Source organism: Podarcis tiliguerta (assembly GCF_965153285.1).
Source record: "Podarcis tiliguerta genome assembly, chromosome: 2".
Lineage (NCBI taxonomy): Eukaryota > Metazoa > Chordata > Lepidosauria > Squamata > Lacertidae > Podarcis > Podarcis tiliguerta.
Window position 1 is genome coordinate 55,521,478 of NC_139535.1, and position 10,071 is coordinate 55,531,548.

Below are 10,071 nucleotides of genomic sequence, written 5' to 3' on the forward strand. Positions count from 1 at the left end.
CAGCTTAATACCTTCTTCTCCATGGGAATGGCAAAGGAATGCGCTCGGCTAGGAAGAGGCAGGGAGCGTTGATTTCTCCCTCCTCCTCCTCCCAAGGCTGAGTCGGCAAAACATGCCTGGACGGAGCCTTGTGCCACAGGGCTGCAGCAACAGCCCCTCAGGCCTCTGCTCTCACAGTGAGCGCTCGCTCAGGAGTTGTTCTGCCTGCTTTGAAGTTTCCATACAGCATCTACAAACCCGTGGCAACCTCAGCCAAGCAGTTCCAGGGAGGACACAGCAAACAAGGCTTAGACGACATGCTGTGTGGCCTGTAAGCCTGAGTCCCAGGGCCCCAATGCAATCCTGCATGGCTCTCTATCCAGCCCTTGGGACTTTCTCCATCCCATGCCTCCTCCCATTGAAACCACACACCCCATTGGTCCTGCTCCACGCCCTCCTTGAGCTGCAACGCCTCTTGGCTGCCCAGGAGCAGGACGAAGAGATGGTGTGGGTGGGAATGCAGAAACCGCTCTGTCTTTCGCACGGCTGGAACAGAGCCCAGTGTAGAGAAACATCCATTGGGCTCTGCTCACTTTTGCCCACAGCCCTGCCCATCACTGGCATGTCCCCCTCCTCAGAAGGTGGCCCACAAGAGATTCCCGTTGGGCTGGAAAACAGTGAAATGAATGGGGCATCAAGAGCTAGCTGCTCTCAGGATAAGTAAATGAAGTTTGGAAAAAGCCAAGGCATGGTGAAAAAGAAACAGAAATCAAGCTGAATTCAGAAGATCACGAGTGAGCAGAATCAGGTTGTGTGCCACGCTGCTGCCTAGTTAATGCCCCCTACCCAGCTCAGGTCTAAAGGACCAGACTAGACTGCAAGGAGCCCATCTGGCAGGATAAGAAGTCTATATGCACTGATAAAGCACTTCCTGGAAGTGCCTGACAGAAGGCAAGAATAACAGGGGAAGGGCAGGGCTGAGGTGCATTAAGTTGAAGAACCAAGAAAAGGAGATAGCCCATTACAAGACAACTGAACAGCCAGGGCGGCAAGAATAAATAAATGCATTCTTGAAACGAAGACTACCCTGCAAAATAAAACGGCACAGCAAGAATATCTGCTGCGGTTGTTGTCGTTTTAAATCCGGATACATTTCTACACATTTGCCAGCACTAAATTAAAGTTTGCCAAATTCTCATTTTTAACAAGCAGCTGCCAATTCTCTTGCAGAATTAAAATACTAAAAGAACGCTTATCCACAAGGAAGCAAGTTTTAAAAGAAAAATACTGGTCCCGGGCACAAAAGGAATCAGAAGTACACTTCATCACACTGCTGAGAAACACTGAGCGGAAACTTTTTTCACTTTGCACAACAGCTCTTCCTGGACTTTGGGAAAGCAAATTCCACCCTAGGAGGCTGCCATATCAAAACCTCCAACACCTGGCAAACCTCATGATATTTGTCCTCACCCTCTCTGGATAACGTCACATGGGAATGGAGGCTGCACCAGGCTCCATTTCTCCCCTTTTGCCCCTTGTGCGCATATCTCCAGATGATGACCAAGTTTATTTTTTGTTTTTGTGGATTCAGCTGGCAGCCCTCAAGGAAGGAAAGAGCTGGATGAGCAATAAATAGACCAGCAGGAAAATGCTGCACTCACTCTCTCCCCAACTCCTGGAAAAGTTCTTTTCCCTCAGTCCTCCTGCTCCCCCCCCCCATCCCTCCTGCCACCACTTTTTTCTTTCACACAATGAAGAGGGGCATCAAATAAAAGCCTTGAGTGAAATAAAGTCAGGTGCCTGCCTCCTTTGCTTGTGTGAAGCATCCCTTCACATCAGTAACGGGTGCTGCTGGGTCTTTACTCCATGATCCAAAGCAGGCAAGGATTTGTGATAAATATGACAGGTTATGTCTGCCCCCTTCATTATTAAACACATTTGCTCAATATATATGCACAGAAGAAGTCTGGAGGTTAATAGCAAACTCTCACAGAATTTCTAGGTGGTCCTGATAGCAGCCCTGCAGGATCAGACCAAGGCCAGCATCCTCTTTCTAACAGCAGCCAGCCAAATATACTTGGAAGCCCAAAAAGCATGAAAAATCTGCCCCTCCCAGTGAACATTTCTATTGTGGAATGCTTTCCACAAATCTTCACGAACAAGGCCACCAAGCTCAAGGGCCAACTGCACCTCATGTGGGTTTTTTGAAGTTGCGCTTGATAATACAGGAAAAAAAGTTTATCAGGAACACGACCCATAATTTTAAGAAAGCCTATGAAAGTCACTGAAGAAACAGCCATACTTGTGCCATCTCGACACTGACCGCCGCAGGCGCAATGCTTGTTCACAGCCCTTCTGGAATTCAGACCTCCTGGACATGCTGCAATATTAAGTTACAGCTCAGAGACACTTTTAGATGAACGACGAGAATAGACGTCCAGAAGAAGAGCGGGGAGCCAGGAGGGACGTGTGCCGGCGCAGGCATGCCCAGGTTCAGACCCTTGACGGCGAGGAGCCCCGGGAGAGGCTCGCTCCTGCGACGGGAGCCTCCAGCACTCGGCTCAAGAGGGGATCCCTACCAGCCATCACACCCAGGAAACGGGACGTCCCTGCTCCGAGCCGCCGCAGGAAACCGAGGGTGACGGTTACATCCTGGTGCCATGAGCAACACGCTAGTCTCGCTGAGACACCGCTAACGCACGGCTAGGGGGCACGCCCCAGCTCCACGGCAAGAGGACGTCCCTATGGAAAAAAGAACAGGGGGGGGGGCACCCAGGAGACTTCCTAAAGTACACACTCCTGCGCCACGGGGAGCCGGGGAGAGAGAGAGAAGCGCGTGGGGAAACACAGAAAGGGAAAGTACGAAGGGGGGGCGAGTGAAGAGAGGCACAAACTCTCGTTCACATGTGACCTAAAGCATGACTGGGATGGAGAAGGGAGTGGGGATATGTGGGGAAAGAGGTACTCGTGTCACCCCGACGCCCTTCTCTGCCCACACGAGTCCCCAGAAAAGCCACATCACTTTCCCTTTCCTCACCCACCGCCAACTCCAACCAGGGACGGGATGCAATACCTGCAAGGTCCCCGCGCGCGACCTCCTCAGAGAAGGGCGGAGCTACCGAGCAGCCTCCGCCGCCCCGTCTCAGCCGCAGCGCCGCCGGCACCCGCGGAGCCCTTATATATCTCTCTCCGGCGGGGCTCCGCCTGCTCAGCAGTTCAAGCGCAAGCCCCGCCCCCTGCTGCCCCCCCCCCGCCGCACCATTCAACAAGCGCGCCGCCTGCTAGGTAGAAGCGCATGCGCGCCGTCGGGGGCGCTTGCTCGGCGTAAGAGCGCCCCCTATTGGAGGTGTGCGGCGCCCGCGTCCCCTGGCTGGAGGAGAAAGGGCGGAGCGCGGCGCCGAAATCGCCGCGCCCTCCGCGGATGTTGCGCCCAGGAGGGCGGCGTCTCCTTGCGCAGCTGCCGCCCAAGCCCCGCCAAATAGGATTGGTACAGCCCCGTCCTTCCTTCTGGAAATCCTAGTTTCGCCTCTGAAAGATCTCCTCGCTGTTGCTTGTGAGGTGGGAGGTGCTTGTGGGTCACTCGCAGCATTCTGCACATGCTCAGGAACTGAAGAGGCGCTTTATTAATCGGGTGAGGGCATTCCCTGCGGCAGCCCCTAAGCTGTGGAATTCCCAGCCCTCACCTTTACCATCGTCATGGTTATTATTTTTACTGCAGCTGCTTCATACAGCCAAGATGCTTGAAAGCTAGTGGCAAGGCCAGCACCAGGCATAGGTGAACTTGGCCCTCCATATGTTTTGGGAGTACAACTCCCATCATCCCTAGCTAACAGGACCAGTGGTCAGGGATGATGGGAATTGTAGTCCCAAAACATATGGAGGGTCGAGTTTGCCTATGCCTGGTGTACACACAATTTATCTTTCGAAAAAAGAGAAATGAGTTTTTGTACCTAGTGCAAGTGGATAAATAGGTACCGCTCCAGAGGGAAGGTAAACGGCGTTTCCGTACACTGCTCTCGTTCGCCAGAAGCAGCTTAGTCATGCTGGCCACATGACCCGGAAGCTGTATGCCGGCCGGTAAAGCGAGATGAGCGCTGCAACCCCAGAGTCGGTCACGACTGGACCTAATGGTCAGGGGTCCCTTTACCTTTACTTTTAGGGGAAGAACAGAGAAAAGCTCCTGTCCAAAACATGGCGAAGGAATTTGAAATGCTTTTTTGCAGGGTGCCCAAACTTTTCCATGGTACAGTATGCAGGAATGTGTTTTGTGCAACTGCAACACAACACAGGTATTAACAGACACTGCCAATGTCTCACTACAGTCATACCTCATTTTACGTTTGCTTCAGGTTGCACGTTTTCAGGTTGCATCCCATGGCGACCCGAAAGTACTGGAAAGGGTTACTTCTGGGTTTTGCCGCTTGTGCAGACACGCAAAATGATGTCGCACGCATGCGCAGAAGCGGCAGATCGCGACCAGTGCGTTTGCAGACACAGGTTGCATTCTTTTCAGGTTGCGAATGGGCCTCCAGAACAGATCCCATTCGCAACCAGAGGTACCACTGTAGTTCAATATAGCAGGCCAAGCACCACTATGGAGGCAGGATGAACAACAGAACCTGCAAAGGATGCATAAATTCCCCTTTTAACATTGGTACCATGGGGAAGAAGAGCAATCCTCTCCCCACTGAAAATAAGGCTTCTAGCCGTCAAGCAGACATGAAGCTCCTTTTACTGAGCTAGAAAGGTCAGTGGGCTCAGTCCACATGTGACTCTCCAAGATGTGACTCTCATGGGGAGCCTTTCCCATTTCTGCTACCCAAGGCCCTTTTAACGTAGAGAAATCTCACATTTGAACCTGCATGCAAATGCAGTACATACAGAGTGCCATTGAGTTATGGCCCCTCTCTGGAGCTCAGCTTTCTTCAGTGACCGTAGTTCTTCATGGGTGACCACTGTGTTCCTATGCCAAAATGTAGGACACCCACAAGCCGGATGTCACACGCTGACCACAGCTAGTCCAAAGTCTTTTGGACCATAAATCCACAGTCAATAGCTCTGATGACAGCAAGTTCTTTCGTTTTACTTTCAAATTTGCAGAGCTTTCCCCAGGTGAAGCCAGCCCCTGAAAGCAAAACAAAGGACCAGGAGCACAGGAAGTTCCTGTTCCAGAATGTCCACAGGCAACAGAACTGACATCATGCTATGTATGTATAGGCAGTGGCATCCAGAATGGGCAACAAGAAGACAAAAAAAGTCAGATGTTGGAGCTAAGGAAAGTGGCAGGAAAGTATGGGATAAAAAGTGCTTGGCATAAGGCCATGTAGCCTATTTGGAAAAAACAAAACTAAAGATGGAGATGGGGGGAAGCATTCTGATCATGCAAAATTGCTGCCACATGATTTGAATATTGTTGTTTGTTGGCACACAAGGCTGTAAATAAAACATCACTATACAGAATGCAGGGAGCCACAGTTCTGTGTGGGGAACGAGTACGCAAGCTCATAGCATCTGAAATCCCTCAGAGGACATCTCACAAGCGTTGTGTGACTTGCCTCTCTAGGATGCCTATTAAAACCCAGCACAGAGCCAGGGGAAGCCGCTGAACCAAAGCAAAATAGCAGCTGAACAAGGCAACTTCTCAGCCCCCTCTCCCTCTCTGGAAATCTCCAGTCACTTTCTCTTCTATTTAAGGCAGAATTCAGTGATTCATACTCAGCGCATGTTAGAAGCGGGCTGACAAATCTCAAAACGGCAGATTCTGTAAGTCATGAAACTTAACGTTTTAACCTGGAAAGAAGCCAGTTCTTTCCCAGTGAGGTCTCCGAAGTACTCATTACTTAGCACTGTCACTGTTAAAGGTGCTGGGATCAGGAGGGCTCCCTGGTCTTTATGCATCAGCTATGATTTCTACACACAGGATAAAGGATCAAGGCGGAGGAGGTTGAAAGCAATGTTTAGCTTTGCTGCTTCAGCCAGAGGAGGCTGCCAAGTTTCTCTCTGCGGGAGGTAAACAAATAGATTTATTTCATTTTTATCCCACTCCTCTTCCAAGGATCTCAGTGGTTCTTCGTTCCCTGTTTGTCATCGCAACAGCTCTGTGGGGGTAGGACGGGGCGGAGAGAGCGGATCAAGGTTAACCAGTGAGAATAATAGCCAACTGGGGATTTGATCCCACGTCTCCTTGCTCTTAATCTACTGCTCTGACCACTGACCACAGTGCTCTTTCAATAAAACACCTAGTAGTTTCCTTTAAGCCACTTTAATCCCACATACTCTTAAGTTATTGTGCCATCAAAAGCAGAAACATGGTGGGAGTGGGGGAGGAACAAACTGGTGGACGAGGGCAGAGCAAAACAAAACAGGAAGGGTGAAGCTGTGTTCATTTTTAACCTGGTCTTGGTCTTTTTCCTTTAAAGAACAAAGATTTAGGGATGTAATCTGAAATGAATGCAAATAGTTCAGTACCTAGATTTATTTGCTTTTCTTTCAACATAGGTCGGGGGTCAGCCAGCAGGGGCAGAGCATGTATGGGTTTTTTCAGGTAGGAGTGGAATTTAGAGCTCCCTCTTTTGAAGTTTCAATTGCTGGCAATTATGCACATGGAGGATTTGTCAAGAAGTTATTGGTTTTGCAGTAGCAGGAAAACTGGGCCAATGGTCAGCTGACAACTGTACCGAGTACAGTTCCTACAGATACCCCTACAATTGCAGTCCTGGTCATGGTAACCACACATGTCTCCCCAAGTGATATGTAAAAATTTTCAGAGACACCGTTGATGGTGCTCTAATTGCAGAACAGCCTTTACCAAAGGTGTCGTGGACTTTGAAGACACTCGAACTCAGGACAAAAGGGAGAAAGGTGCTAAGAGGAAGGCACGTTTGGCAAACCCTCACCATGATCAACTCCTGCCTGGAAACCTATGTCCCCGCTGTGGAAGGACGTGTGGATCCAGAATTGGCCTCCACAGACACTTATGGACTCACTGTTAAGACCGTGTTCACGGAAGACTATCTTACTCTTCTACAAGCGATTGCCAAAGACGACGATGACATGTTTCCCCAGAACACCATGCATTACCTGATCAAGGCAGCTCGCCTGGCCTCTGCTCATATGTCCAAGTCAGGAGCAGTTGCTTTGATTAATGAAACCACCCTAGACCTTTATTTCCATACTTTATTTCTATGATTCTATGATTACGAGAAAGTGACCTAAACACAGAGCAGAAGAAACCCTCTTTCTGCCCTCTACAGCACCCACTTAGGTGCTGGTCAGCAAACCCATTTTTAAAAAAGATGCTACTGGAAACCTGGATTTATTTACATCCTTGAAAAATGCTACCCCAAAATGCAAGCAGTTAATGGATGCCGCCTACTTTCCTTCTGCTTAAAGTCCAATTAAGTACCAGCGGAGGAATCTGATAATCTGACTCCCTCTGCTGGACATAAACTGGCACTGCAACAGCCATATGGCCCTGCCTTCATTTTACGCTTCAGAGCTACCCAAATGAAAACCATCCTGCTAATAAAACTTTCTCTCTCCCCGCCCTCCCTCCTCGCACCGCCAGTCTTGGATTGAACTGCTGGATCTGAGTTCAGAGAGCCTAAAGCAACTGGGATCCATTGCTACCTGCCCCCAAATCACACCAAAGTAATAGATATTTGTGACCCTCACCCTCCTACCTCACACAAATGCATTCATAAGGAGCTTGGCATTGTCTGATCTGTCTTGTGGTGGGTTCTTCAGGCAGAGCTTCCTCTTGAACCACAGGGTTAGGCTACTGCGCTGGCAGAGCAGCGGCTGCCGCCATCCTTTTGATTGAGGCCTGGAGTTGTTTACAGCAAGCTGCCTGCTGCTTCTATTCAGAAGGCCCACATCTGGATTTGCTTAGCAAAGCAGAGCAGGAAGTGGCTCCGTTATTATCCTCAGATGGCGCCAAAGGGAAATCCCTCTTCCACTCTCTGCGTGTGCAACGCAGCCTCTTAACAACAGAGCTGCCTCGCTGTGAAAGAGACACACACACTTCCCTCATCTCATTGGAAAGCTGCTCTGCCCTGACTTGCATTTTAAGATTTGGCCCATGTTTCAGAATGCCACAGTCCCCTCTCTTATTTTACATGAACTTTCCTTCAGCTATTACTCACCAGCACGGTGCTGTACCAGCTCCTCCTCATATATATTTGGGGCTGCACTCCACACAGAATGTGGTGACAGACCTAATGCTACCCTTTCCAGGTCGTGACTTTTGGAGCCCACTGATGACAACTGTTGCTCTTCTCAGGGCTGGCTCTACCATTAGGTAGAGTGAGACAACTGCCTCAGGCGGCGGGTGCGGAGGGCCCGCGGAGCAGACAGAAAGGGGTGTGCCACCATCTGATCTGCACCACAGCCTCTAAGCTCACCTGCTGCCCTCTGGTGTGTAGCTGGCTGCATACACACCATTTAAAGCACTCACACACACAAGAGAATCCTGGGGACTGCAGTTTACTCCTCGTAGAGCTGCAATTCCCAGCACCTTTAACCAACTACAGTTCCCAGAATCTCTTTTAGGGTGGGATGAGGCAATGTGCTTTATATGTGTGGCATATACATAGTGAAAGAAAATGCCAGAACAGTTGTCTTCTGTACTGTTACATGCAATTTGGACTGGTGGGCCAGGGGGGGTTCTTGTTCCAGACAGCAAAAGCTCTTGGTACTCTTAAGTACTGCTGAATTCATACTCCAGGCAACTTAATGCCCAGAAACACTAGAGAAATAAATGAAGAAGAGATTAGAAGGAAAAGGGAGGTTGGAATCTAGAGGTCTGTTGAGGGTCACCCCATTATTCCAACTCAGGAATTTACTCTTTACAATAGGAAATGGCCACTCCAAGACATAATTTAAAAGAAAACTCTCCTCACAATAGCACACGTTCCATTCACAACTGACTGGTCAGCAGAACATGAAAGCCACACAGGGTCCATCTTTGTCTCCATGGGGCTGACATGGAGCAAGCTGGAGCTCAGTTACATGCAAAGGGCATATTGCCCTCTAGTGCAAGAATAGAGCAATTACTTGAAGCTCATCATACTATAAAAAGGTAAAGGTACCCCTGCCCGTACGGGCCAGTCTTGACAGACTCTAGGGTTGTGCGCCCATCTCACTCAAGAGGCCGGGGGCCAGCGCTGTCCGGAGACACTTCCGGGTCACGTGGCCAGCGTGACAAGCTGCATCTGGCGAGCCAGCGCAGCACACGGAACGCCATTTACCTTCTCGCTAGTAAGCGGTCCCTATTTATCTACTTGCACCTGGGGGTGCTTTCGAACTGCTAGGTTGGCAGGCGCTGGGACCGAACAACGGGAGCGCACCCCGCCACGGGGATTCAAACCTTTCGATCGGCAAGCCCTAGGCACTGAGGCTTTTAAAGGCGAAAAGAGGAACCTATGGCCTTTGATATGTTGTTGGACTACAACAACTTGTCATTGGCTATGCTTGGTGGGACTGATGGAGTCCAAGAGGGCTAAAGATTCCCCATCACTTCAATAAAAGGACGGTGCTAGGATACTAAATGGATAAGAACAGAGGAAGGTGCCTTAGGTCAGGCCATGGGCTATCTAGGGAGTCTGATACCATACCCTCCAAGGCGTCATGACAGAAATCTAGGACACCATCTTCCGGGGCTGCACTACTGCATGAGTCATGTGACTCGTGCAAGGTCACGGCCCCCAAAAAGCACTTTTTTCAGGGTGAGATAGTGACGCCCAAAATGGCTGCCACGCTCCTAGGTGGTGGGATGTCCCAGTTTTTTCAGGACAGTTGAGGGCTATGTGATACTGTGTTGACTGGCATGGGTTCTCCAAGATGTCACATGGATGCTTTCCCCAGCCCTGCATCCAGAGATCCCAGGGATTTAGCACTTGCCAAGCAAGAATGCCCTTCACCACCGAGTGAGGCTCGCCCTCATAACATCAACAAGTTCCCAGGGGGTTTCCATGAGAAGATCCCTCCCTGGGAAGTGCAGCAGTGACAGGTGGTCTCAAAAGCAAAAGAGCAAAGAGACAAAGAGCCAAGCAGAATCCGCATCAACAGAGGGACCTGATAACCCAAGAAACG

At 50.0% G+C, this 10,071-nt stretch overlaps 1 protein-coding gene across 4 annotated transcripts in view; it reads right to left on the reverse strand.

Annotated features, from left to right (window-relative positions):
- The window catches only part of PDLIM7 (PDZ and LIM domain 7), a 41,266-nt gene extending 38,080 nt beyond the window's left edge, over nt 1–3,186 (reverse strand). For 3 of the 4 annotated variants that reach the window (XM_083428998.1, XM_083428995.1, XM_083428997.1), the window contains exon 1: nt 3,053–3,186. The gene's annotated coding sequence lies outside the window, so the exon portion shown is untranslated. Of the gene's footprint in view, nt 1–3,033 lie in introns of all 4 variants that reach the window. The other variant, XM_083428996.1, reaches the window with a different exon arrangement.
- Nucleotides 3,187–10,071: the final 6,885 nt, after the last annotated feature.